Source organism: Petaurus breviceps, unplaced genomic scaffold, assembly GCF_028583685.1.
Source record: "Petaurus breviceps papuanus isolate PSGF00001 unplaced genomic scaffold, PetGlider_PUasm1.0 220, whole genome shotgun sequence".
Classification (NCBI taxonomy): Eukaryota; Metazoa; Chordata; class Mammalia; order Diprotodontia; family Petauridae; genus Petaurus; species Petaurus breviceps.
The window spans coordinates 13,630,268-13,654,850 of NW_027185876.1; the positions used below are offsets into that span (position 1 = coordinate 13,630,268).

The 24,583-nt window shown below is 41.8% G+C and overlaps 4 non-coding genes and 1 pseudogene across 4 annotated transcripts; 3 read left to right on the top strand and 2 right to left on the bottom strand.

Annotated features, from left to right (window-relative positions):
* Positions 1-524: 524 nt before the first annotated feature.
* Positions 525-1,200, bottom strand: LOC138166062 (calcium-binding and coiled-coil domain-containing protein 2-like; annotated as a pseudogene).
* A 19,718-nt stretch (positions 1,201-20,918) lies between these two features.
* TRNAG-UCC (transfer RNA glycine (anticodon UCC)) lies at positions 20,919-20,990 on the top strand. Its single transcript has one exon. It is a non-coding gene; the product is annotated as a tRNA-Gly (tRNA).
* Positions 20,991-21,469: 479 nt separating this feature from the next.
* Positions 21,470-21,541, top strand: TRNAE-CUC (transfer RNA glutamic acid (anticodon CUC)). The gene has a single exon. It is a non-coding gene; the product is annotated as a tRNA-Glu (tRNA).
* A 486-nt stretch (positions 21,542-22,027) lies between these two features.
* TRNAD-GUC (transfer RNA aspartic acid (anticodon GUC)) lies at positions 22,028-22,099 on the top strand. Its single transcript has one exon. It is a non-coding gene; the product is annotated as a tRNA-Asp (tRNA).
* Positions 22,100-22,818: 719 nt separating this feature from the next.
* Positions 22,819-22,889, bottom strand: TRNAG-GCC (transfer RNA glycine (anticodon GCC)). Its single transcript has one exon. It is a non-coding gene; the product is annotated as a tRNA-Gly (tRNA).
* Positions 22,890-24,583: the final 1,694 nt, after the last annotated feature.

The window sequence follows — 24,583 nt, forward strand, 5'->3', positions numbered from 1 at the left end:
GTATATTTGCATAGAAAAAGGCTGAAATCAGAAGTGACAGCCAGAAGCTGGAGGTATCTCAAGATAAAATTTCCTGTGCTTAACGTCACAGAACTCCCCCTACCTGCTTCAAAAAGTTATTTCTAAGAGCAAGGGGGAGGCTGGGGCAAGCTACTTCACATGGCTAGACTAAAGCCTGGACGTATCAGTTCTTTGCTTTGCTAAATGTGACCCAGCAAAGCAGGTGGTGAACAGGAGGAAACTTTCAGTCATTCCCTTCATTGACTTCTAGATGCAGGGCTATATCAGGGAACAGTACAAATTCATTTGTACCAGCTGCATCTTGGTTTAACCAATTCAGCAGCAGTGAGGCGACAGAGAGGGCTAATCACTTCAGTGCCCAAGTCAGGCTCTGGTCTGCTAAGCCAGGACAGCCTCATTCTGGGGCAAACTCACTGAGTCTCTTTGTAGAAAAGTGAGGCCATAGGCTAGTAAAGCCTGAGCTAACAGAGAGTAATCCAAAAGGATGAAGGTTAACAAGTATCTCAAAGATGGGTCATCAGGACAGTGACTCTCTGCTCCAATGTCTTATTGGCCTCTGTCAGAGACTCCAGTCTTTCCTGCAGATCCTGAGTTTTTGGAGTTCAGCGTGCATGTCTGAGTTCTCTTTCTGGAGACTAATACAGTTTTCTTTCGACTCCTGGTTCTGTTGGCGAAGTTCCTTGTTGAGTTGCTCAATCTCTTCCACCTCTCCCTGAGTGGTAACCACCAAGATATCCTCCTCACTTTCTGGACGGAACTGGAAAGGGACACAGGCCCCCCGTACAACACCATCCTGATCCACATAGTAGAATTGATAATACTCATCATCTTTGGGTAGGTAGTAAGCTTTAAACTGCACTTGTTGCTGCAAGGATGATTTACTGTTGAGGTCGGAGGGCAAAGAAGCCCACATAAAGGTGTAATATTCTCAGGTTGTCTTCCATCCTACTCTAAAGGTGCCAACCCAGTCCTTCCTTTGGGGAGTGAAATGCTGGGTGAGGGTGTAATGGTATGTAATGTCTCCCCCAAGAATGTAAAACTTCTCCACATTGTTAAAGATGATCTGAGAGAAATGGCAATGATCCAGCAGGATGGCTGATGCTGGGGGCTCCTCGCCTGTCCCTTCCATGGTGGAGGGTCCCGGAGCAGCAACAGCCACCAGCAGCTGCGTTGCAACAGCAACCCATCAATTATCTTTTACAAAGGAATACTTGCTGAGAAGATATGGCAAGGACTGTCCTTCTACCCACTCGCATGATCCTGAGGAGCATGGACTTACATTTAAAGCAATTACTACAAAAAATTCCTGGTGCAGTATTTCACGGCCTTGGGAGTTCTTGTCTCCTTTTGAAAAACCCCAACAAAATCCACTTTTGGTTGGTTGTTACCAAGCCAATGAATAAGTAGTTACCTTCTTTCAGCACACAATGCATAGATTCTCACTTCTGAGCTGGATTAAACAGGATGTCCCTTATAAAACAGATAAACACAGCACACAGGAGGGCTGCTTGCACAGGTTCACTAAATCTGGTCAGACAGAAAAGACAAGAAGAAGGAATCTTACTTTATTCTAGTATAGTTTTCTCAGAAGAGGATTGCTGATAATGGGAGGATAAATTCCTACAATATTCACTAATCACCCTTCTCACAGTGGCTGGGGAGAAGGAGGGGCAACTACCCTTATGTCTCCATGGGGTCAGTTGAGACAGGCACAACTTGTGCATTCCCCTAAATCCCCTCAAGCCTCAATGGGGGCCAGTTGAGGCAAACACAGACTCCCCCCAAGCTTTGATGAGGACCTATCAAGGCAATACAGCATTCCAGCTTGTACATTCAACCCTAAGTTTCCCCATTCACTGACTGTAATGCGAATGTAAATTTTAAAAATCTTCCCTGCCCCTAGGCTAAAGTGCAGCAGAAGCCTGGGGAGGGAGGCTTGTTTTTCAGTAGATACTTTTTGATTGGCCAGTGGGTCAATAAGGTTGTTACATTCTCTGAGCCAGGAGAAGGCTATATAAGCCCTGATGTGTAGCTTTGTTTTGGGACTCACTTTGAGAAGTGTTCTGTGATTTGATCTGAATTCTGGGAAGCCGTTGTTGAGAGTCCCCCGGCTTTGGAAAACCCAGAATGTGGAAACCCAGATGTTGACTGGATATGGATGTAATGGTTGGACAGTTTGGAAATCTGTCTACTTGATGTTTCTGTCTTGATAATTATGCCTGTATACTTTGAGGTTCAGGGTGCTGACCTTTTCTCCTGAACAAGGTAAACGATATATGTCTGACTGATTAAAGTAAGCTTGTTAACCCATTTTGAGTTGCTTTCCTTTAACAAAGCAGATCCAAGAACCTGTGTGAGCAGGCACCCTGGGGACACTGGGGTGCTTGCTGCAACAAAATGGCGCTGTGAGCAGGATCTGCAGAGTAAAAGGAAAGTATGGGGGCTGGGATAATTGTTTGTTTCCCAGTTGTGGTAGCTGTGATTCTGTGGAGCTGTGGAGCAGGAGAGAAGAGTGGCCTGCATGCGGACTTCGCTGAGCTGAGAGCGGGAATGGTGAGCTGCCTGCATCGGGACCTGGGCAGAAGCCAGGAGCGGCTGCCGCCTGCGGGAGGAGAAGGAGCCCAGGAGTTCGGAATTCAGCCACAGGAAAAGATAAGAACTGAGCAGCAAAGCAGGGGCACTGAATGTGTTTCCTGGCTGCATCCCACAGTTTGGGACCCAGGGGGAGGATGGACTTGTGACTATGGTGGGTGGGATGAAGTGCCTTGGATCCCCAGGGACCCCACCTTGTTTTTGTTGCCCAGCCTCCTGTCTGTGCTTGGAGGCAGGGGCTGGAGCTGTGCGTGGGGAGAGGAGGACCTTTGCCTGAGGTAGCCTGTTCTGTTTTAAAGGCTTGAAAATGTGGGTGCTTTCTACTTTATCTACCTGTGCCAATATCATCACTACTCTGATGGCTTTCACTTTCTGGTTTTGGGACTCAGTCTTTTGGTATCTTAATAAATTTTCTAGTTTATTTCCTCATATGGCAAACATGACGTATTTTGTAATGGATAATTATATCAGCATATTTGTAATCTCTATAGGCATTGTGAATATGGCATTGCTGATACACTGACCAATGCCCACTTGCTTTATGGGGCAACAGACAAAGAAGGCGTATTGTCAGCAATAGCCTCATAAGTTTACTAAATCAACCCATCCCTGTATCTCACTGTGCAGCCGCAGTGGATGTTTATGTGATCATTATATAACACTACACAAGCATGGCGGAGATGTTTGAACCATAATTGTGGGAACTCATAACTAATACCTGGGAACAAGAGATTTTTGTGGTCATGGATCCTGGGAAACTGAACTCTAAGAAATAATGACAAAAATCCACTTTACACACACTAAAATCCACCTTACTTATACTCCTCAGGGAGAACTCCTCACCTGACTGCTTTTGCCCTCACATTCCTGAGAGGACCTTTGATAACTTTTCTGATATTTTTTTTTAAGCAATTGGAGTTAAGTAACTTGCTCAAGGTTACATGGCCAGGTGTTTCTGGGTGGGTGCTAAGGGTCTGAGCCCAGGATTCGATCTCCAGGTCATCCTGACACTGGAGCTGGTGCTCTTACTCGATGTGCTACCTGGCTGCCCCCCTTTTCTGATATTTCTAAGTTCATAACCAGAGGCCCACTGTTTCTCTAGCCTCTCCCCCCCCTCCCCTTATCTGTAGAGCACTGTGGAAAGTAAGATGCAATAAAGAAAAACTGAGGTAATTCTCCAAGCAAGATCAATTTAATAGTGACACATCATTATTAACAAAGTGAGTCAGACTGGCTACCTCTGTAAGGCCATGAGAAGGGAAAGATGCTTTTTATTGATATACAGGAAAGGAAGGTACCTGGGAGCCTCATGATTGGCTACAACTGGGGAAAAAAATGGGTTGGCATTCATGTGTGACTGATTTCTCCCTCACTAAGGATTGAGGAATATTAATTGTTTTATGGGACTCCTCTGCTTCTTGTAATCTTATTTTTTTTTTTTGGTTTTTTGGAGGGCAATTGGGGTTAAGTGACTTGCCCAAAGTCACATGGCTAGTAAGTGTATCGTGTCTGAGGTCACATTTGAACTCAGCTCCTCCTGAGTCCAGGGCTAGTGCTCTACTCACTGCACCACCTAGCCACCCTGCCTCTTGTAATTTTGACTAGAGAATCAGAACCCCCTAGTTATTTGTCCTCTTGGGGGAAGATCAAACCACCACCCCCAATTGCTCAAGGACAGGCAAGTACTTGTCTTGGATGGACCAGGTCAAACTGGTTGTGTTTACAGAAAACAAACAGATGTCCTAAGGGCTACATGGACACCGTGATAAATATAATTCCTTTCCAACCATGCATTTAAAGCTCATTTGGACTGGGCAAGAGCAATTTTTAGTTTAACTGAGACATGGGACTTGACAAAATGGGGAATGGGATCAATTACAGAACAGAATCAAATATTAAATGATACAACATAGTTTCAATTTCCTCAGCCCTAAAGGGAGGGACCACAGCTGAGCTCTGGGCCCCCACCTGCTAATCCAGGGAGATTCCAATAATGAGCCCAAAGCCACACCTTGGGCTCCTTTTCCTGATATACCTCAGGCTACTCCCTACAAATATTCCACATTCCTGCCAAACTCATCTTCTCATATTTTTCCTGACCTCTCTGGTCTCTGGATGTTTGTTTAACTCATCCCCAGAACCTGAAATAGAACCTTCTCCACTCCTTGTCTCTGTTTGTTGAGTTTCCTCCATTTCTTTGGACCCTACTCATGCTGCCTACCCGATAAAGCTGTCCTTCCTCTTTCCTGACATGAAAGTTACTTGCTTCTTCTCAAATTTCTCAAAGCTCTTTTCTTTGTGCTTACCTCAGTCTCCATTGTAACATGGATAATTACTAGCTATCTATTACCTGGGCAAGTCTCAGTTTCCACATCCATAAAATGGGAGTTCTAATAACATGCCCCCCTCACAGGGTTGGAACTGGGGGCTTTGGACAATGCTCAGATCACCTAACGTGGAGCTATCCTGCTTCTGGGAGAAAATATCCTGCTTTTTCCTACCACATTATAGGTGAGAGTAACCTCCTTTGATTGACTTTATGGCCAAAACAGGTTTCATCTTTAAAACTGCTAGACTGGTAGAGTCTCAATCTCATTCCATTGGTGTCCAGAGAGGGTGAAAGTCTGATTTCTGAACCAGTGAAGGGAGAAGGGCTACCCTTCCCTCTTCTACCTTTCCTGGTCCCATGGCCTGAGAAACATCACCAGGGAGGAAAGGTTCTGTTTGTCCTGTTTCTTTTGTCCTTCTCAGTTTTGGGGGAAGGAGATGGGATCTCCACTGGACTCAGAGCCAAACCATGGTGCCTCTTGGAGCCAGGATTCCAGACTAGATGTGGAGACAGACAGCTCAATAGGGAGGCCCTGAAAGCCAGGGCACCCTGGCTTCTGGCCCAAGGGTACCCTGCTCAAACCCAAGCAGGGATATAAGAATTGAGCTGAATCATCAACCTAATCCCCTGTTCCTCCTCAGATTATGAGGTGATATAGGATATGTGGGGGTGGGGAGGATTAATGCCTTCAGGTGTTGAGTATGTTTATATATTTGTTATTCTATATTTAAAGTAAATATTTCTTAGTAAAATCTAATCCAACTGTTAAGTGGCTAAATGGAACCCTTCTATAACTGAAGGAAAATGATTGGCTGGGGATGGAGCCCAGACATCCCCCCCAACCCCTTAAAGGTGTTAGAGAACCCTGGGGGGGGGGGTTGAGATATTGTACACCTGGCCTTCAGGCAGTGAGGGGAAGGGTAATCTCTGTTACATAAGTATCAGTGATATTGATGGAATCCTACTAAAGCTGTCCCCAGCCCCAATATTCTAACTTCCTTATAGCTCTACTGAACAGCAGGCCCGCTGCCCCTACCTAGCCACTCACCCCCACCCCCTCAATGTCCTAACTTCTTCATCTATGCCTCACTGCTCACTAGAACAACAAGTGTGTCCATGTGCTCATATTTCTCCCAGAAACAGCAGGTGTGAAAATGCACTCAGCCACAACCACATCCATCTAAGTCTCAGACAGGACCACAATACTCAGCCAATCAGAAAACAGCACCACCAGGATGCCCAAGCAGGATGTGGACCCCAAAACAATAGAAGGGACCTTCCCTAAGTAGGCACCTTCACAGTAATAGCAAACATTGTCCTTTAAGTGAACTTAAGACATAGAGAGGCTTATTATAATATCATCATCATAATCCATATGCCCCAAAATGGGTTTTTCTGTATGCATTCTGGGTAATCACATGCATAGTTCCACTAAGGATGGGACCCCTCCCCTGTTACCTAATCCCTCAACAAACCCCTCCTGCCTTTTTAATATTTATCATTTCTGTTACATAATTGCATCTTTACCCTATAAGAATCCATCTTGCTTTCTCTGAAGTTGCTAACAATTCCTCTTAGAATTTAGCCAGCTTCATGAGAAGAGTCAATTTCAATAATGCCTGTACTTGGATTAGAGATGGTCTGACTGAATTCTCTGAGATGGTTCCACCACAACACATGAAACTGCAACAAAGTGACATATATACTTTATAAACCTTGGATAAATGCTAGCTGTTACTTCTGCCATTCTGTCCCCTGTCCTCCCTTAAATTGTTATGTCTGTGCCCTATTCAGTAATGACCCCAGGGCCTATCACAGCTCAGTAAGACACAGTTATTGAATGAATGTATAACCCACTGTTGGCACCTAAAGGTCATTGAATGAATGTGTAACCTGCCTTAGGCATCCATAGGAGACAGACACTGGGAGGAGGCAAGTATTCTGGCTGCTGGTGTAAGGAGGATGACTCAGGCTTTCCAAGTTCCCGGGACTGCCCCAGAATGCCCCTGACCTTGAGGCTAAAAGGAGGGGTAAGGAAAATAAGAACCCTAGTTAGGAGGGGAAAAGGAGAGTTGATCCCATTCTCAGGAGATGTCCTGTCTGAGGAACAGACTCCCTCCTCCCCATACTGCTGCTTCCAGTGATTCCTGTGTACATTTCCATAAACCCAGGGTCTGGGGCTCTCTGGGAGAGGACACGCTACAAATGCATAAGCCTTCCTCTGAAGAATTTGAATGATCCTCATGTTGGTGTAAGGAAAGTTGGGTGCAGCAAAGGAAACTTGTCTTGGCCGGTCAAGATCGTGGGGAAAATAATCAGGCAAACGATGGATTCAGAGCATGTAGAGTCTTTTATCCAGCACCTGAGAAACTACCAAGAAACAGACCCAGTTTTGTGTCCTGGCAGGCCGAGATTCTGTCATGCAGGCTGTTTAATAATGTCAAAATCTCCTTCTCCACAACCTTCTGGACCCTAGAGGCTTCAGCCCACTGATGTCCAGGAATATGAAAAAAAAATTGCAGAAAAAGAATCTTGTGAATATGGGGACAAGGAAGGGAGAGAGTAGTTTGCTTCCTACCTGTTTTAGAATTTCTTCCTTAAGATATACAGGCACTGGGGTATAGAAATCCATCTTGCCCTAGTAGAATGTTAGGGGGTGATGGGGGAGGATATAAGAGAGAACAGATTGGGGGAAGGGGTATTCAATAGGCTTGCTATTTTGGGGTGGGGTAGGGGAAAGACAGGGAGAAAAAATTATAACTCAAAATCTTGTGGAAATGAATGTCAAAAAACAAATCAATTTAAAAAATTAAAATTAGAATTTCTTCCTAAGAACCCCAGCTGGGCTCTATCTAATTCTCATGAGGTAGCTGGCAGCTGGCAGCTGACACTGAGTTACTACTGCTTACCCTAACACCTGTTATTTCTAGGAGAGTTGTTTTTTTCCGAGGTTTGTAAAAACCTGTCTATAGGTCTATCTATCCTATAGGTCCAGTTCTGACTCCTGAGATTAGCCAGGGGAGGCCAGAGATGAGGAGGAAGAGGATAGGACTGGACACAATCTGAAAAGTGGAAGGAGGAAAAAAGCATCTACCGGGGGCCAGGAGCTGTGCCAAGTACTTTACAAACATCTTATTTGTTCTTCAGAACAACCTTGAGAGGTAGATGCTATTCCCCATTTTACAGTTGAGGAAACTGAGGCAGATAGATATGAACTAGCTTGCCCAGGGTCACACAGCTAGTAAGTATCTGAGGCTGGATTGAAACTCAGGTCTTCTTGATTCTAGGCCCAGTGCTCTATGCAGTTCACCACCATTTTATTGGACCTCCTGAATTGATAGAAGTTGTGAGCTTCTTCTTAGAGGTCCCTAGAAAATACATCGTGTACTTCCTTTGTTTGGGGTGGGGTAGGAATGGGCTGATTGGCCAGTGGCCTTGGAACCCCAGGACAAAAGACTAGGTGACAACATTTTCCTCAGTTCCGATGGGTTACTGGGCTTCTGGGATGGGACAGGGGAGAAGAATGAAACTAGGGTGTACTGAGTTTAGCCCACACCAAAAGTGCCTTGATGCCTCTTTCTCAGAACTAATTTTCTCTCTTTTTTTTTTTTCAATTTCTGCTAGCAGGAATATGGGTAAGTTTCCTCTCTGCTTTAGCAGACTCCTTCTCAGGGTTATCATCCAACAGTCATATGGCATTGAAAAATGTTTGTCTGCAGACCAACTATTCTGATGGTGCCAATTTTCCCTTTTAACCAGGCTGGTGCAAATTTGGCTAAATCGAATGCTGAGGGTCTATGAAGGGCAAAATCTAACCCTGGGCAACCCCTGGTGGTCCCATTATATTGTAGAGCCAACCCAGGGTCAATCCAGGGTTTTTTTTTTTTCTTTTCCCTATCTTCTCCTTGACCCTCAAGAAGTCCCGTAAAGGTAAAGCTAACCTTGCATCTCTCCCTGGGGAAATGGAATGACAGTTTGACTCTGAGGTGAGGTGTTACATTTGAAAATTAAGGTAAACTGAGAGACAGTGGTCCAAGCAGGATTGATTTATCACTTAGTCTAACAGCAAATGACCAAAGATCCCAAACTAAGGCTCACCAGCCTCAATACAGTTTTAGGGAGTACAGACTTGGACAGGTGGGGAAGACAACACGATTGGTTATTTTAAAGAAATTGAAGGCTAGTGGCCACCCGTTTTTATGGGACCATCTTGCATAGACTGGAGTTAGCAGACTCCCCAGTGCCTAGAAGGGTTTGTTAGGGAGATAAGAATTGTACAAGGACAGGCAAGGATGGAGGACTTACCTTTGGGGGATGATGACAAGTTGACTTGTAACCTTAACTCAGAAGAAAGACTGCATTCCTGAGCTTAACTCAGGAGTGGAGAAATGTGGCTTGAGCAATTAATACAAAACTAGGGTCAATTACTGAATATAATCAATTATGAAATGATACAGAATAATTTTTATTTTCTCAGCTTCCTTAGGTCAGGATCTCTATTTCCTCTTCCTTGTTGCCTAAACCTTTAGGTATTTATTTATATATAAATGCATGAAGTCATGGGTTTAACACTGCTTTTTCCCCCCTTTATGTTTGCCTCCTATGAGTCTCCAGATGTCTGAATTGCCATTCTTCCTTCAGTGTAATTACTATTTGTAGTATCTAACTTGGTGGATTTACAAAAAGTTTTCTCTCTCCTAGCCTTTTACATTTAAAACTCTTTAATTAGATTCACAAGCTACACAGCAAATATATTCTTAGTAGGCTTTGTTAGGTATATTATATCTCAGGTAAGAAATTAAAAATTGATATCCCCCCTTATTTTGTATAATTTTATTGATAATTTACTTATTCTCTCTCATTATGTGAATTTAAAATTCCTTAAGCCTGCAACTTCAATTACCTACTTCACCCTTGTAGCTTGACACCTATAAGCTCTCTGGTAACAGAGACAACTCCAGTTTATATAAATGTGTGTGTATACAAGTATGTGTATATGTATATGTGTACACACACACCCCTTTTGTATAGGACTTATCTAGCCACAAGATTCCTACCTTGTTGAAAAACAGCAGCACATAAACCACAAGTTCCTCCCCCTTAGAAATTGCCAGCCACAGGCCTTGGCTCATAGGATATTAGTTCATCTAGTATAGAACAGCACCAACCAATCAGGAGTGAGATATGTACTTGTTTAAATTTTGTAACCATGCTTTTACTATAAAAGAACTGTTCTGCCTGTCAGTTTATCCTTGGCTACATATATTGGCAAATGCTAGTCAATTCTGCTTGAACTTTGTGCCTCAGTTTCTCTTATTAGAAATTTTTTTGGTGCCAGCACCCAATGTGGGGCCTGAGTGAGGGACTCTTTCATATGTTCAGGTAGCCCTTTGGATAAACTTCCTAGAGCTTTTTTTTGTTTTTTCACCAAGGAACTTCTACATGGAGAGTTGCTGCAAGGAGGACCCCACCTCAAGGCTTCCTGGCCTTCTGAGATAAGGTAAGCCCGAAATGGGAAAATCCCTATGACACTTAATTGATGACAGGCCCTTGAAATTGATTCTTTATAAAATTGTGCACTAACTTTTAACTAACTTAAAAAAAAAGTAAATTCTCAAAGAGGAAGTAAGTCTTAAAACAATGTTGTAATGCCCAGTAACTTCCTCTTTTTACTTACTTCTAAAAGACATTTCAGTTTAAGAGTAAAATTGACCTTTTTAAAAGATATGTATGCTAAATTTTAATTAAATTCTAAAGTACTGTAGCCTAGGATTAAATTTCACCCAATTTCTCAGAATCAAGTCCTTTTAAAACTTCTAAGTCTTTTAAGGGTGTTTTGTGGGGGATTAATAAGAAATCTTTAAGAAAATACTTTCCCTCATGGACCCTTGGTGACATGGGTGAGCCCTTGAGGGACTTAATGTCTCACAAAGAATCATTAGTATGTTATTATATTTTCCTTAAAGTATGTCATGCAGTCTGTGACTGACAGTACTTTCTTTTTTCCCCAGGAAACCCAAAGATACTGTCTCTTTTAGGTAGGAGACTCTTAGAGGAATAATAGGAAACTTTTAAGAAAATATTAACTACCCTTTGGAATCTGCTCCTCCTATCAACAAGTAGGAGGGCTGCTTTAAAGAGTACAGTTGACTCAATGGAAATCCTACTCTCTCCTGAGGAAAAGACAGCCATCCTAAGAGCTGCAAATAAACGTGGCCCAGAGTGTCTTCCTAACTGGCCCTTACAAGACCCACAGTGGAATTGTAAGCAGCCAGCCGATTATGCCAGGCTATTACTAGCCAAGGATTCCTTAATCAGGGAAATGATGTTATGCACCGGCTACCCTGCAAACTGGAGCCAATTTCGAGAGATCTCACAAGACGAAAAAGGAACCCGGGATATTTCGACCTTTGTTAATCATTCCCAACCAGAGATTAAGTGCCCTGGTTGGTCTGAAAATGACATAGATGAGCTAAGAAAAAATATCGCCCAGTATGTTCATGAAGAAAGAAATAAAGAAATGGAACCAAAAACGCAAACTATTCCTGTCCTCACTCCTGTTCAGAAGCACTCAGAAGATTACAAATGTTCTTTTTGCCATCAAAAGGGCCATCTCATCGGTCAATGTAGGGTCAGAAGGAAGCATGATTTAAGGAAAAGGATCAAATGGCAACGGTATAATGCTAAGAAGCGTGGAGAAATAGGAACCTCGCATACATGCTGGGCTTCACCTCTCCTTTTACTGGTGAACCACACGTAGCACTTAACGTTGATAACTCCTTGTATCACTGTTTATTAGATACAGGAGCTTCTAATTAGGTGTTTGACGGGACTTTGGAGTGTTGAGAGAAAGAAGATTCTGATCTTTTTCAAGCGAGACAGGTAGTATAATTTTTACTGGGGAAATATTTATAGCATTAACTTGTTTAAACATAACATGTTAAAACCCTTGGAAGATCATTAAAGGGTGCATTATAAAGAGGTTATAGACATTTACCTAATTGTCCTTTGGAGTGCTGCAAAGCGGCTTTCCTCTTCCCATTCATCCAGAAACTTTCCTGTTTGCCTTCCTACGGGAGAGGACAGACTGCTCCTCACGAGGTGAAGGGCGACGCAGACCTCAGGTTTCGGCTGATTTGCCTCACATCAAACGGCCTTTGAGACAGATCTGGGCCGCTCTAATTCCAGCCCAGGCAACACTTGTCTCCTTTTTCACACCAGCCATTCACACCAGCCACCTGTCTCCAACGACCGAGGATAATAGGACTGACGCCCCAGTTTGAGAAAAAACAGGTCTGTGGGGTCTGGGTGACTGCGAAAGGCAAGCTATTCGGGGCCCGTTAGAGGCAATCCCCCGCCTAGACAAGAAAGAAGGGAATCTTTGTTTCCAGTCTACAAGATCAATTATTCGAATCCAAATTCTCTTTTCAAACTCGAATCTTACACATCTTGACATTTTTTCTCTTTCTGGCTTATCTTCACTACCAAAGGTAAAACGTTTGCACATAGCCATGAACAACTTAGAAAATGTTTGGGGGGAGGAGGGGAAACTGAGGGAAACCGCCATGTCATTTAACCAATTAAATGTTTTCAACTTGACATTTAAAGGTATCTTTATAAATGCCTGACTCCCGAGATTGTGCTGTGGGCTCGCTTTCACTTTAAAATGTCCCTGAAATTATATCCAGCTCCGTAGGCTTTGAAAGGGAAGTGCCTTTGCGTTTTGCTCTGCTTTGGAGCGGAAAGCTGCCAGTCTGTCAGCAGGCCAGCTAGTACTTGGCAGCTGTCCTATGGCTCTCTTTCCTGGCTATACATAGAGAACAACTTGGAAGTAGATAGTTTCATTCTTCTGCTCGCTTAAAACATTCTCTGAAAAGAAAGAAACGAGTTGGAATCTGAAAGAAACAGGCAACTTAGAAGGATTTAAAGCTTAAGAAAGTTGCAGTCTATTTATATTACCAGTGTGAATAGAGGGTTTTGAAGATAGCCAGTTTTTGGAAGTTTTGAAAAGGCAACTTAAAGCCTCTTTTACTCAACACCAAATTCCTCAGACTTTACTGTTTGAGCCACAGCGTCAGAGCTCGAGAAAATCCTACCATCAAAGGGAGGGAGGCTTTTTTTCCCCACTCTATTTTGAAGCAACATTTTGTGTCATCAGCAAGAATCCCAAACAAACAAAAACCTCAGTGTATTTCATTAATAACAGCATTGCAATGACTGGTGCACAACTTAAACAACAAAATGAAAGAGGGAGGGTCTAACATCAGTCAGGCTTTACAGTATTGTATGATGATCAGCTGTGAATGACATATTCCCAGCAATACAATGATCCAAGACAATTTCAAAGGATCTGTAATGATTAAAAAAAAATGCTGTCCACTCTAGAGGAAGAACTGATAGAGTCTGAATGCAGATTGAAGCATGTTTGTTTTTTTAACTTTGTTATTCTTGGGGATTTTTTTTCTTGGTCTGGGTTTTCTTTTGCAATGTGGCTAATATGGAAATGTTTTGCATTACTGCACAAATATAATTTATATAATATTACTTGCCTTCTCAAAGAGGGAGGAGAGGAAGGGAAGGAAATGGAACTCAAAATTTAAAAAAAGAACGTTAATTTTTGTTTACATGTAATTGAGAAAAAATAAAAATTAAATGTTAAAAAAAAAGAAATGAGTAGGCTTTACTCTAAACTAGACTTCAACATTGAGGATAAGAACATGCTTTCAGGAGCAGTCTTCCACCCCCTGAGCGTTAAAATTACAAAGGATAGTAATGTCTCGGGAAAATGTGAAATCAATCTTTGACCCTCTTAAAGAAGCTAAGAACAACTTAAAGGCTGACAATCAAACCTCACGGCCTGGTTTTGGGATCTTCTGTCTCCTAATACTCTCCTCTCAGGTGTGTTGCATAAATATGTAACTCTAGCATCCCTAGCATTATGTTATTGTTAACTATTGTTCTCTTTACCTTCCCTAAGCTTTCTTCCTGGGGAAGTCACAGGCTCTCAGCAGCCCTGCTAACAGCATAAGAGACTGCATCTGAGGAAGTAAGGTCATACTACATCAGAGTGAGACAAAACACCTTAGAGCCTTCTGTGTGGACAAAAGTCCTCCAGCTATCAGCCCTCCAGCTCTGACTGTGGTCCAACTGTGTAGCCCTTTCCTGACTGTCCTCTAGACTGGGAAACAGAGTGGATGTGACAAGTTCTTTGTCTCCTCTGTTTCCTGATCTCCATGAGTAATTAGTAACATCCACCCCAGGGTTATTGTAAAGCTCCCATGCTTGCAATTTGCCATGCAGATTTTTGTTGTGTCTTTAGTAAACTGAGTCTAGCAATAATTATTTTCCAAAACATATAGATTGCGAGATTAAAAGCCACTCATGTTGGAATAAATGGTTACTTTCAAATTGGCTAAGTTGCTATTATTTGATGAATATAAATTTTGTATCTTATGAATTAGATTGCTAAAAGACTGAAATTGTTTAAAAACTGTTAAATATTCAGTGGATTATATTTTAATAATAATACTGTCACTGTTGATGATAAGGTCATAAGATCTTATCAGCTCCCTTCCTCCCCAATGTCTGGAATTTAATTATATTAATTATGACTTATGGCATTAATTAACATAACTAAATCAAATTTATGTCTATTCTATTTAACTCACTAATATGGTAACTGACACCCATTAAATCACAATGAATTGAGTAAATACTGATTCAATTGAGTAAATAATCAAAATAATTTCCCTATTTCAGTCCTTGAAAGACATCTTTTATGGATTGATTAAGGCCTAGAGACCCATAGAAGGAAGTCCTCTCTAGGAGATGAAAAGTACCAGATAAGACAAACCTTGTACCCTGCTGAGGTACAAGGGTGAAAACTATGGGGAAAGGGTTGAGATGGTTTTTGCAGGCAAAAACATCATTATGGTGGAATACAGCATTTTTGCAGACAATACAGAGCAACATTGACTTGTTCTGAGAGTCCAAATAAGGAGCAGGTGTTGGCACATGGAAAAAGTGAAATTTACAGGTACTCCAGGTGAAACAGTGATCAAATGCCTTTTACACTAGTAGCCAATTCCCAATGTCTATTTAATCTCTGATTGACTTTCAGATGTTTCAGGTACTCCTGTGGGCCCTGGAAACAACTTCCCATGATCCCATTCTGCAGAAGGCCTCAGTTGATGGCAGATCTTCCAGGAAGGACTGGTAACTTACAGGGGTTCCTGAATGTTTCTACCACAATCCTTTTTAACAAAACAGATCTTAATACAATATATTAACTAGTTGAGATGGTGAAAAATGGAACATCAAATTAGGAACTCATAACTGAAACTTCAGAGAATTTAAGTCTTCCGTGTCTTGACTGATTTTATATTATAGGGACCATGACTAATTCCAACTTCCCACCCTTCCCACCCATACACACAGACACAGACACAGCCACAGACACACAAACAAACACACACACACACACACACACAAAGGATAACTACAAAATAAGCATGGCAAATAATGCAATAGCTCATCTTCCCAAAGGATTCTCCCCCCTTTTCAACTTTATCATGTTAGAAAAACCACCTTCAACTTGTTCCCAAAGGCTATATAACTTTGGAACAATCTTTGTCTCATTGCTATCCGGCACTGAGCACGTCTAATCACTTCCAAAACTATAATCTAATTTGTTCTTACTGAAATCTTTAATTTTCTTTGAGTTGCCAGCAGCACTGACTAAATTACTTTGAGGAGTGGAGGGTTCCTATACAGTACTGGCAGAATGTTTGGTTAAAGAGATAAACTAAGGGCAGCTTCTGAAGGTCTTTCTTGTGGCAAAAGCAATAACCAAATGCCTGCCCCATACAAATTAGGCTAGATTTTCCTTAAAGGGTATTAAAACCATTCTTCAGACTTGAATGGCTTGAAAGACTGAAGACTTAGCACATCGCTCTTGTCCTGAGCAGCCAAGAGGAATTCTAATCACTTTTCTGATAATTGGTTAGTGGAAAATAATAACAATAGCTAATTTTATATAGCACTTACTATTTGCCAGGCATTGAACTAAGAGCTCTGCAGGTATTATCTCATTTGAGCTTTACAACAACTCTTCTAGGCGGGTACTATCACCCCTATTTTACAAAAGAGGAAACTGAGGCAAACAGAGGTTGGTTTAAGTGACTTGCATAGGGTCACACAGCTAGTAAGTTTAAGAGGTTAGATTTGAACTCAGGAAGATGAATCTTTCTGACTTCAGGCCCAGCACTCTATTTGCTGCACCACTTAGCATATACAACATGCTGTACAGTATATGATGTGGGACATATACAATACAGTTAAGTGCATAAACACATATATGTAGATTATGTATATTTTTCATTTGTAAATTTCAGCCTTTGATTAATGTAATGGAAATGCAAATTTAAAGATCTTCCCTGCCCCTAGGCTAAAGTGCACCTGGAGACTGGGGTGGGAGGCTTGTTTTTCAGTTGATACTTTTTGATTGGCCAGTGGGTCCAAAAGGTTGTTACATTCTCTGAGCCAGGAGAAGGCTATATAAGCCCTGATGTGTAGCTTTGTTTTGGGACTCACTTTGAGAAGTGTTCTGTGATTTGATCTGAATTCTGGGAAACCGTTGTTGAGAGTCCCCCAGCTTTGAAAACCCCAGATTTGGAAACCCAGATGTTGACTGGGTATGGATGTAATGGTTGGACAGTTTGAAAATCTGTCTACTTGATCTGTTTCTGTCTTGATAATTCTGCCTGTATGCTTTGAAGTTTGGGGTGCTGACCTTTTTCCCCTGAACAAGGTAAACAATATATGTCTGACTGATTAAAGTAAGCTTGTTAACCCATTTTGAGTTGCTTTCCTTTAACAAAGCAGATCCAAGAACCTGTATGGGCAGCAAACCCTGAGGACGCTTGGGGTGCTTGCTGCTACAATTAATCACATGGATTCTTCTATAGCTTCTCATAAACACATTTTGGGTAAGAGTTATTGGTTTTACATTATAGAAATTCACTTTGTATACATTGTGTATTATATTATCAATATGGAGTTTTCATGAGATTGCTTTATTTGCAGATAAAAAACCTTACAAATAAATCTGTAATTTATCAACGAAATCTTAAGTGGAATTATGAGCACCGGGCTAAGTGCCTTACAAATATTATTTCATTTGATTTATGATAAACCAGTCCCTCCCCCAACTCTCCTATTTCTATGGAGGGCACTATCATCCTTAAAGCTTACCAGGTATGAACCCCATCATCCTTGACTTTTCCTTCTTCATAACCATCTCCATCCAATCACTTACCAATTCCTGTTCTTTCCACTCACCTCCTCATACTTCTGACCTTCATCCCTTCTTTTTCTCCACTATCCCACCTTCATTTTAGACCTCGACACCCCCATCCCAACACTTCTTACTGGAGCTATTGCAACAGTCTTTTTTTATTGGCCTCCCAGCCTCTCCTTTCACTGATCAACTCTTCATAAAATCTTTTGAAGACCTGCCCATGTCACTGCCCAACTCAAAAAACTTCAGTGCCTCTATTATTGTCTAGAGGCAGCTAGGTGGTACAACGGATAGAGGCCTATATTTGGAATTAAAGGAAGATCTGAGTTTAAATTTGTCCCCAGACACTTACTAGCTGTGTGACACTGGGTGAGTCACTTAACCTCTGTCTGCCTCAGTTTTCTTGCTTCTAAAATGAGGATAAAAATAACACCTATCTCCCAGGCCTGTTGTGAGTAGCAAATGAGATAATAATTGTAAAGCACTTTGCAAACTGAAATGTTAGCTATTATTAGATATTTAATATGTAGAAGTTCCTGCTTAGCATTGGGCCCACCAAAAGCATGCCTAAAAAAGCAGCATCATTGCCAAATGAATCTCTACCTTGGTGTCTCAAGGGTCATTCCCAAAGATTGCTCCTTTCTCCTCAGGGCACTAATCCTGCCCTGGCTTCAAAACCCAGCCTGGATTCTGACTCTCAGAAGTCTTGCTTTCTCAATCCTTGACACTCACAGACTGAGGGATTCCACTTCTTATAGCTACCATATAAAACCATGAACAAAAAGGCCCAGGAGTCAATCTTTTATCAGGAGGCTTGTGGCCTCAGAGTGGGGGATGAGGTACTGAGGCCCTCCCCATTTACCTCATGGTCTCGTGGTTTCATTAGATTCCATGAGTGAAGGAGGGAATTCTTTTACTCCTCTCTGACTTTCATGCAGCCACAATGTCTGGAGTTGACTCAGATGGCCAGTGTTCCAGCTATGCAGTCAATGGAAAAAGGTTACCCCCAACCAGAACCAGTTACATAATGTCCACTCACGATCGGATCTGTCCAAGGCACTTCCATCACAATTCAGCTGGAAGTAGCACCCTAACATTTGTCCAGGAGATTTCATCTTAGCAAAGGAATGAGGTCTACATATGTGCCAGCCCCTCATTACACATGCATTTTTAATAGCTTTGTCCTGAATTGACCTGATTCTTATCATCTGAGCTAGGGACATTTAACATAGTCCACATCCATGAGATACATGGTGGTTCATAGCAATACTATATTACCAATGATTACTTTCATACAAGAAGGGACTTAAAAGATTTGGGATATATATGTGACTGGAAAAATAGACAATAAGCCAATTAAAAGGGTAGAATGGGAGATAATATGTGGACAGACCTAGTCAACAGGATGTTAAAAGACCTAGGGGAAAGTTATGAGAGGGTACAAATAAGAATACACAGGATGAGATGGTGAGGGGGAGTTTCAATGTTCAGTAGTAGATGGATTGCCCACATAGATGAGGTCATGGATCATCTAAGGAATGAGTACATTTGTAATTTAAATACTTAAATTTAACATACATTATTTATGATGTAATTCTATAGTTAAGAGCTACTGAGTTAAGAAGAAGGAAGTTGTTCTGAATTCTCAAAAATCCTTTAATCCCGAAAAAGGCAAAGGTCATAAAACTACCAAATGAGGGAGAGGCCAAAGTTGAATGGCTTCTAAACTAAGAGTAAAGCAAGCTGGTCACCATCTGGTGTGCAACATGAGAAACTGGCTTTCAGTCTCCTATGTGATGATATGACATAAAAATTAGTTATATATCACATTTCTCAGTGGGAATCTCTCAAGCCATCTTAAAAAAAAAAAACAATGCTTCCTCAAGAGTACCTACTTATTATTTAAAATTTAAATATGAATTTAAGCTATGGGATTTTGGCCAAGAGTTTTACTTTATGAATTATCATAACCTCCCATAATTTAAAGTCTATGAAGAATTTAACTTCAAACTTTTTTTAAATTTAACTTCAAGCTTTTTGTGAAAGAAAAAAAAATCCCAATACTCTGTGTTTTAGATACCTGCCTGCCAGAAATAATTCTGTTAATTTAGATTAGACTAATTCTAAACTTTTCTACTTAAAAGGACAGAGGTCAGAGTTACTCTCCATGGTCTGAAAATCTCTCTTACGCTTTATTTACAATGTGGAACTGAAATCTAAATCTATAGCCCAAACACACTCTACCACAGCCAACCGTCACCTCCAAATATCCCCAAATTACTCTTAGGGTTATCAAATTACCATTAGGGTCTTGTAAAAGGCTGGGGCTATCAGTCTTTAGATTTTTTGAATGGATACAGTATGTAGGCCATGTAAGCTATGGGCTCACTCTACCAGCTTTCATTCTAATTTAGGTCCCTCTAAACAAGAGTTGCTCCCCACAAAGGTCCAGAGATAATCTTGAGGGGGTAGAGAAAGCTAGGGAGACTAGAATTTAAAGTGGCATCTATCAATATTCTACCAATTGAATTCACTTCTGGGTGTGGCAAAGCTGAGGTTCCCGAGGTTTTGCTCTGCTGCTAGAATGAAGTACTACTCCTCTTTCAGAAAACTGTGGTTAGCAGAGCCCTCCGATTAGCTGGGCACAGAATCTCAGCTGGACCAGTCAATATGCAGGGTGAATCAGGCAGGTCTCTTGGCTTGCAGCAGCCAAGTCTGCAGAAAGAAGAGAGCCCATTCAGCACCCAAGTTACGTACTTGGCCCAACTAGCACCATATAGACCTGTCCAGATGTATACTCATGAGCTATTTAGGAAATCTACTTAAGGACCAATGAAGGCAATAATAACCCACTTTTATATAGCAAATTGTCATGAGATAGCCATAGCCCATGAGTTTTCTTTAGAAAATAAAGTTTATATTCTATCTCAAGCAAAGAGTGTGGTTTATTTTGAAGTTTGCTCTCCCATTAAACTGAATTTCTTGAGAGCAGGGACTTTCTTTTAGCTTTCTTTGTGTCCCTAGTGCTTACCATGGTGCCTGGCACATAAGCCTTTAATAAATGCTTGTCAATTATTTAAGTTTTAAAACATTTTGATGTGCGTGGGTATTTTGCATTTCTACTTAATCTTGCTTTGATGTGCGTTGGTATTTTTTTTATTATTATTGCATCCCATAACCTTTGGTGGCACACTAATTAGGAAACAATACAGTCTGCTGTTTGACTTTATTCATTAAACTTCTAAACAAAGGCATAAACTGAAACTTACCAGTGTGAAACCAATATCTTCACCACTTTCATCTTGACCGCTAATCCTTTCTGTCAATTATCTTTAAGGATAAAACAGTCCCTTCTTCCATTCCTTTTTAAAAGTGCGAATATTTCATAAAGCTCAAATTAAAAGGAACTAATTAGAATCACCGAAAATTTAGCAAACAAGGACTACCGCATTTGGGAAGCAAAGGTACCAGGTCTAACCTCCTCATTGTCCAGGGTTTGGGTAGAGACAAAGATGGGAGACATCCCAGCATCCTAGTTAGAGCAGCAACGAAGAAATCTTCTATTTTCTAGTGACTGTTTTAAATCTGTAAAAATCAGAAAAATTGGGACTAAAAACAGGCAGTGACGTCTTTCAGCAGTAGCTTCATATAGAATTATGAAACTTACTATGTGCGAATGCGTTGGTGGTATAGTGGTTAGCATAGCTGCCTTCCAAGCAGTTGACCCGGGTTCGATTCCCGGCCAACGCATGATAAATTTTTTCGGGGAAAATAAATTTCTAAAATTATTTTTATTTTTTTATCTTTTAAATGGCGCCCCCCACAGGTCTCCCGGAGGCCTCTCGAACCTCAGATTCGCTTTCACTCAAGGGACGAACCGACGTGGACTGACTTACTCCACCCTCTCTCTAGTAGCAGTACCCTCATCTAGTATCAGTCCGACCCTCGTCTTCTCCCTCTGAGGGGACCCGAAGGTCCCTCGTAGTTTATTCCCAGTACTAAGAAGTGAGAAAATGGATTTGGAAGTTGTCAAGGGATTCACTTAGCCAGCGGCACCCGCAAGGGGTGGGGTAGCGCGAAGCGCAGGCGCAATGAAGATGCCAGGCGACACCTAACTTCTCTCGGCGCTAGCAGGAAGGAGTGAACCACCAATAAGAATTGATACACCTAAAGGTTACGTCTTTTTAACAACAATTATAGAGGTACAGGAAGAAAGCCAGCTGGCGTCTTCCCTGATGGTCTAGTGGTTAGGATTCGGCGCTCTCACCGCCGCGGCCCGGGTTCGATTCCCGGTCAGGGAAAGAATTTTTAAAGTTTTTCATCTTTAAGAAGACCTGAGTTTCATAAAAAAGTCATCTCTCATCAACTAGTCTCCCATTGTCCGGTGAAGGTAAGCTCATTAGTCCCTGAAATGTTCCCTCCTGTTTCTCTTCGTTCTAGGTTATTTACCTGTCAAAAAGGATGATCTCCAGTCTCTTTCCAGAACAATGTTTCGCTTTTTTTTTTTTTTTGTAACTTGAGGTTAGTACCTTATTTTAGGGGGTGTGAGAGGAAATAGAGAGGTGGGGGTAGACACATGTGAAGGGTGCATGCATTTTAAAATGAAGTCAAACTATTATTTTTTTTTACAAGATCTCTTATAAAGTGAGAGTAATCGGTAAATGTTTTAGATGTAGGAAACATTAAAATAAACCTAATAAAATAAATACTTCTCATAAACATAAAGCCAGTGCCCCAAACTCTTAGAATTCATTTGGAGAAAGTAGCAAATACCTCCTTTAGCGCATTCCTCGTTAGTATAGTGGTGAGTATCCCCGCCTGTCACGCGGGAGACCGGGGTTCGATTCCCCGACGGGGAGGCGTGAGATACTCTTTTCTCACTGAAAAAGACACCCTGAATTATAGGACCGAGTGTCCTAAACCAGGATGTCCAGAGGTCAAGGTCATCCCCTAGTACCAGCAAACCTTCTTCTTGCAGAACTTGAGCTCATTTAGAGCTGGTAAAGGGCGTCTGGACTTAGTATGTTTATTATTGATTATGCCTACTAATTCGTGCATATTATTTTTTTTATTTTACCTTCCTTTTCCATTCAGAAGCATTTACCTATCCACCAAACAGAAAACAGAATAAATAACAAAGTCCTTCTATGCATGATTAATCAATCAGTAAATCAGCAGTTGTGAAGCGCTTATGACCATGTTCAACATGTGTGCCCCAATCATTCACGGATGGGAGGACTCCCTTCTTTAGAAATGCAGGTTCGCTTTCCACCCATGGCTCCGTTATCTGATTCCATCAAGGAATCGGGGTCCCCAGGCCTCTCTTCTCCTGGGGTCCAGGGAGATAACCCACAGACAAACCCCGAGAAGTGCAGGTTGGGGGCCTCCCCGCACTAGGGTCCGAGAAGTTGCGGCGTCTGCCTCCTGGTTCTTTGGTTGTGTCTTGGCAGATGAGAGGTAGAAAAATTCGTTCAGATAGAAGCAGATAGACGGTTTAACAGTGATCCAAGTTTCCCAAGACCCCAAAAAGAATTTTCAAAGAATTGAAATTTCATTTAATTAGGAAAAGATTAAGTCTTGCATTGGCCGGGAATCGAACCCGGGCCTCCCGCGTGGCAGGCGAGAATTCTACCACTGAACCACCAATGCAGGCGACAAGAACGCTGTCTCCGAGAAACTATTTCACTATGGGAATATATGCGTTACTGGCTGGAAGTTCCCAATGTGAGTTTCTCTGAGCAACAGGGGTTTTGAGACGCACTACATTATGTTGCCATAAAAAATAAAAATTCAAAGAAAACTTTCCGGAAGAAACACTCGGCTTCATTTCTCCAAACATTTCACTAACACTCTACTCGTGTTTCCTTGGTGACAGACCTCGGAACAAACGACCAAACGCTCCCCATTCTTTCTCTACTCCAGCCCACTCTTTTCCTACCCCGACTTCCTCCCTCTTCTGCCACCCCTTACCCACTTCCCACCCTCTGCTCCTCCCCCTATGATGCTCCCTCTTCTGCACCTCCTTCCTTACCTCCCACTCTCGTCTTTTGCTGCCCCTCTCCTCTCCTCCCTCCTCTCCAGTGTTCCCCCGGGTCCCATCCTAAAGGGTGGTGCCTAGAACACCTAGAGTTGCCCATCCCAGGTCCAGATGCCTCACTGGGAGCCGGGATGAGATCGGGAGACGCACAGTGAAAGTCAGGAAAGGGGGGGGGATTCCTCCGGTCGGGTAATTTCGACACTAATTAGAGCATCTCCTCCTAGGAAACTTCTCCACCCGACAAATGTCCCTGCATGGAAGGAAATGTCCTTTCCTGGAAAGACCTGGAAGGAGATGAATAATTTATACAATAACATCAATATTATAAAGATGAACAATTAAGAGGACTTTTATAAACTGGTTAAAATGAAACGAGCAGAACTAAAAGACCACTTTACTCAATAACAACACTGTAAAAAAACATGACAAAACATGCTGCAGATTTCAGGACAGATTTAGGGTACAGAATGAAACATTAATATTTTTGATACACTTGAGAGTATTTGTTTCCCTTTACTATGCATATTTGTCATAGGAATTTATTTTTTCTTTTCTTTTCCCTTTCCTTCCAATACATCTATCCCTTCCTCTCCCTTTAGTATCTACCCACCTACTTTTCTATCTATGTACCTTTCTCTCTCACCTATTCTCTCTCCATTATCTTTCTGTCTTTCTCTCCCTTTCCTTCTCTCTCCATTATCTGTCTGTCTGTCTCCCTGCCTTTCTGTTTCTCATCTATTCTCTCCCCCTCTCCTCTCTCTCTCTCCCCCCCTCCTTCTCTCTGTCCCACTCTCTCCTCCTCCTCCTCCTCTTCTTCTTCTTCTTCTTCTTCTTCTTCTTCTTCTTCTTCTTCTTCTTCTTCTTCTTCTTCTTCTTCTTTTCTCTCTCTCTGTCTCTCTCTCTCTGTCTCTCTCTCTCTCTGTCTCTGTCTCTGTCTCTCTCTCTCTGTCTCTCTCTCTCTCTCTCTCTCTCTCTGTCTCTGTCTCTGTCTCTCTCTCTCTGTCTCTCTCTCTCTCCATATTCCCTTTCTCCCCGTGGAATAGTGGGGGTGACAATATCAGGAAGAGAAAACATTTCTGTTCATTTAAATTTAAAATATGGAGGGGGGGGCCTGTTACAAATTTAAAATGAGACTCTATTTCACTTTGTCAGTGTCTATGCGTAAGTGGCGTGAAGGAAGCTTCCTAGGTAAGTCTTTCTGAGTAATGGAGTTATGAGACTCACTAGGTTACCTTTTCACAATGAATGAATGAATGAATGAATGAATACACACACAAGTTTCGGGAAGAAACACTCAGCTTCATTT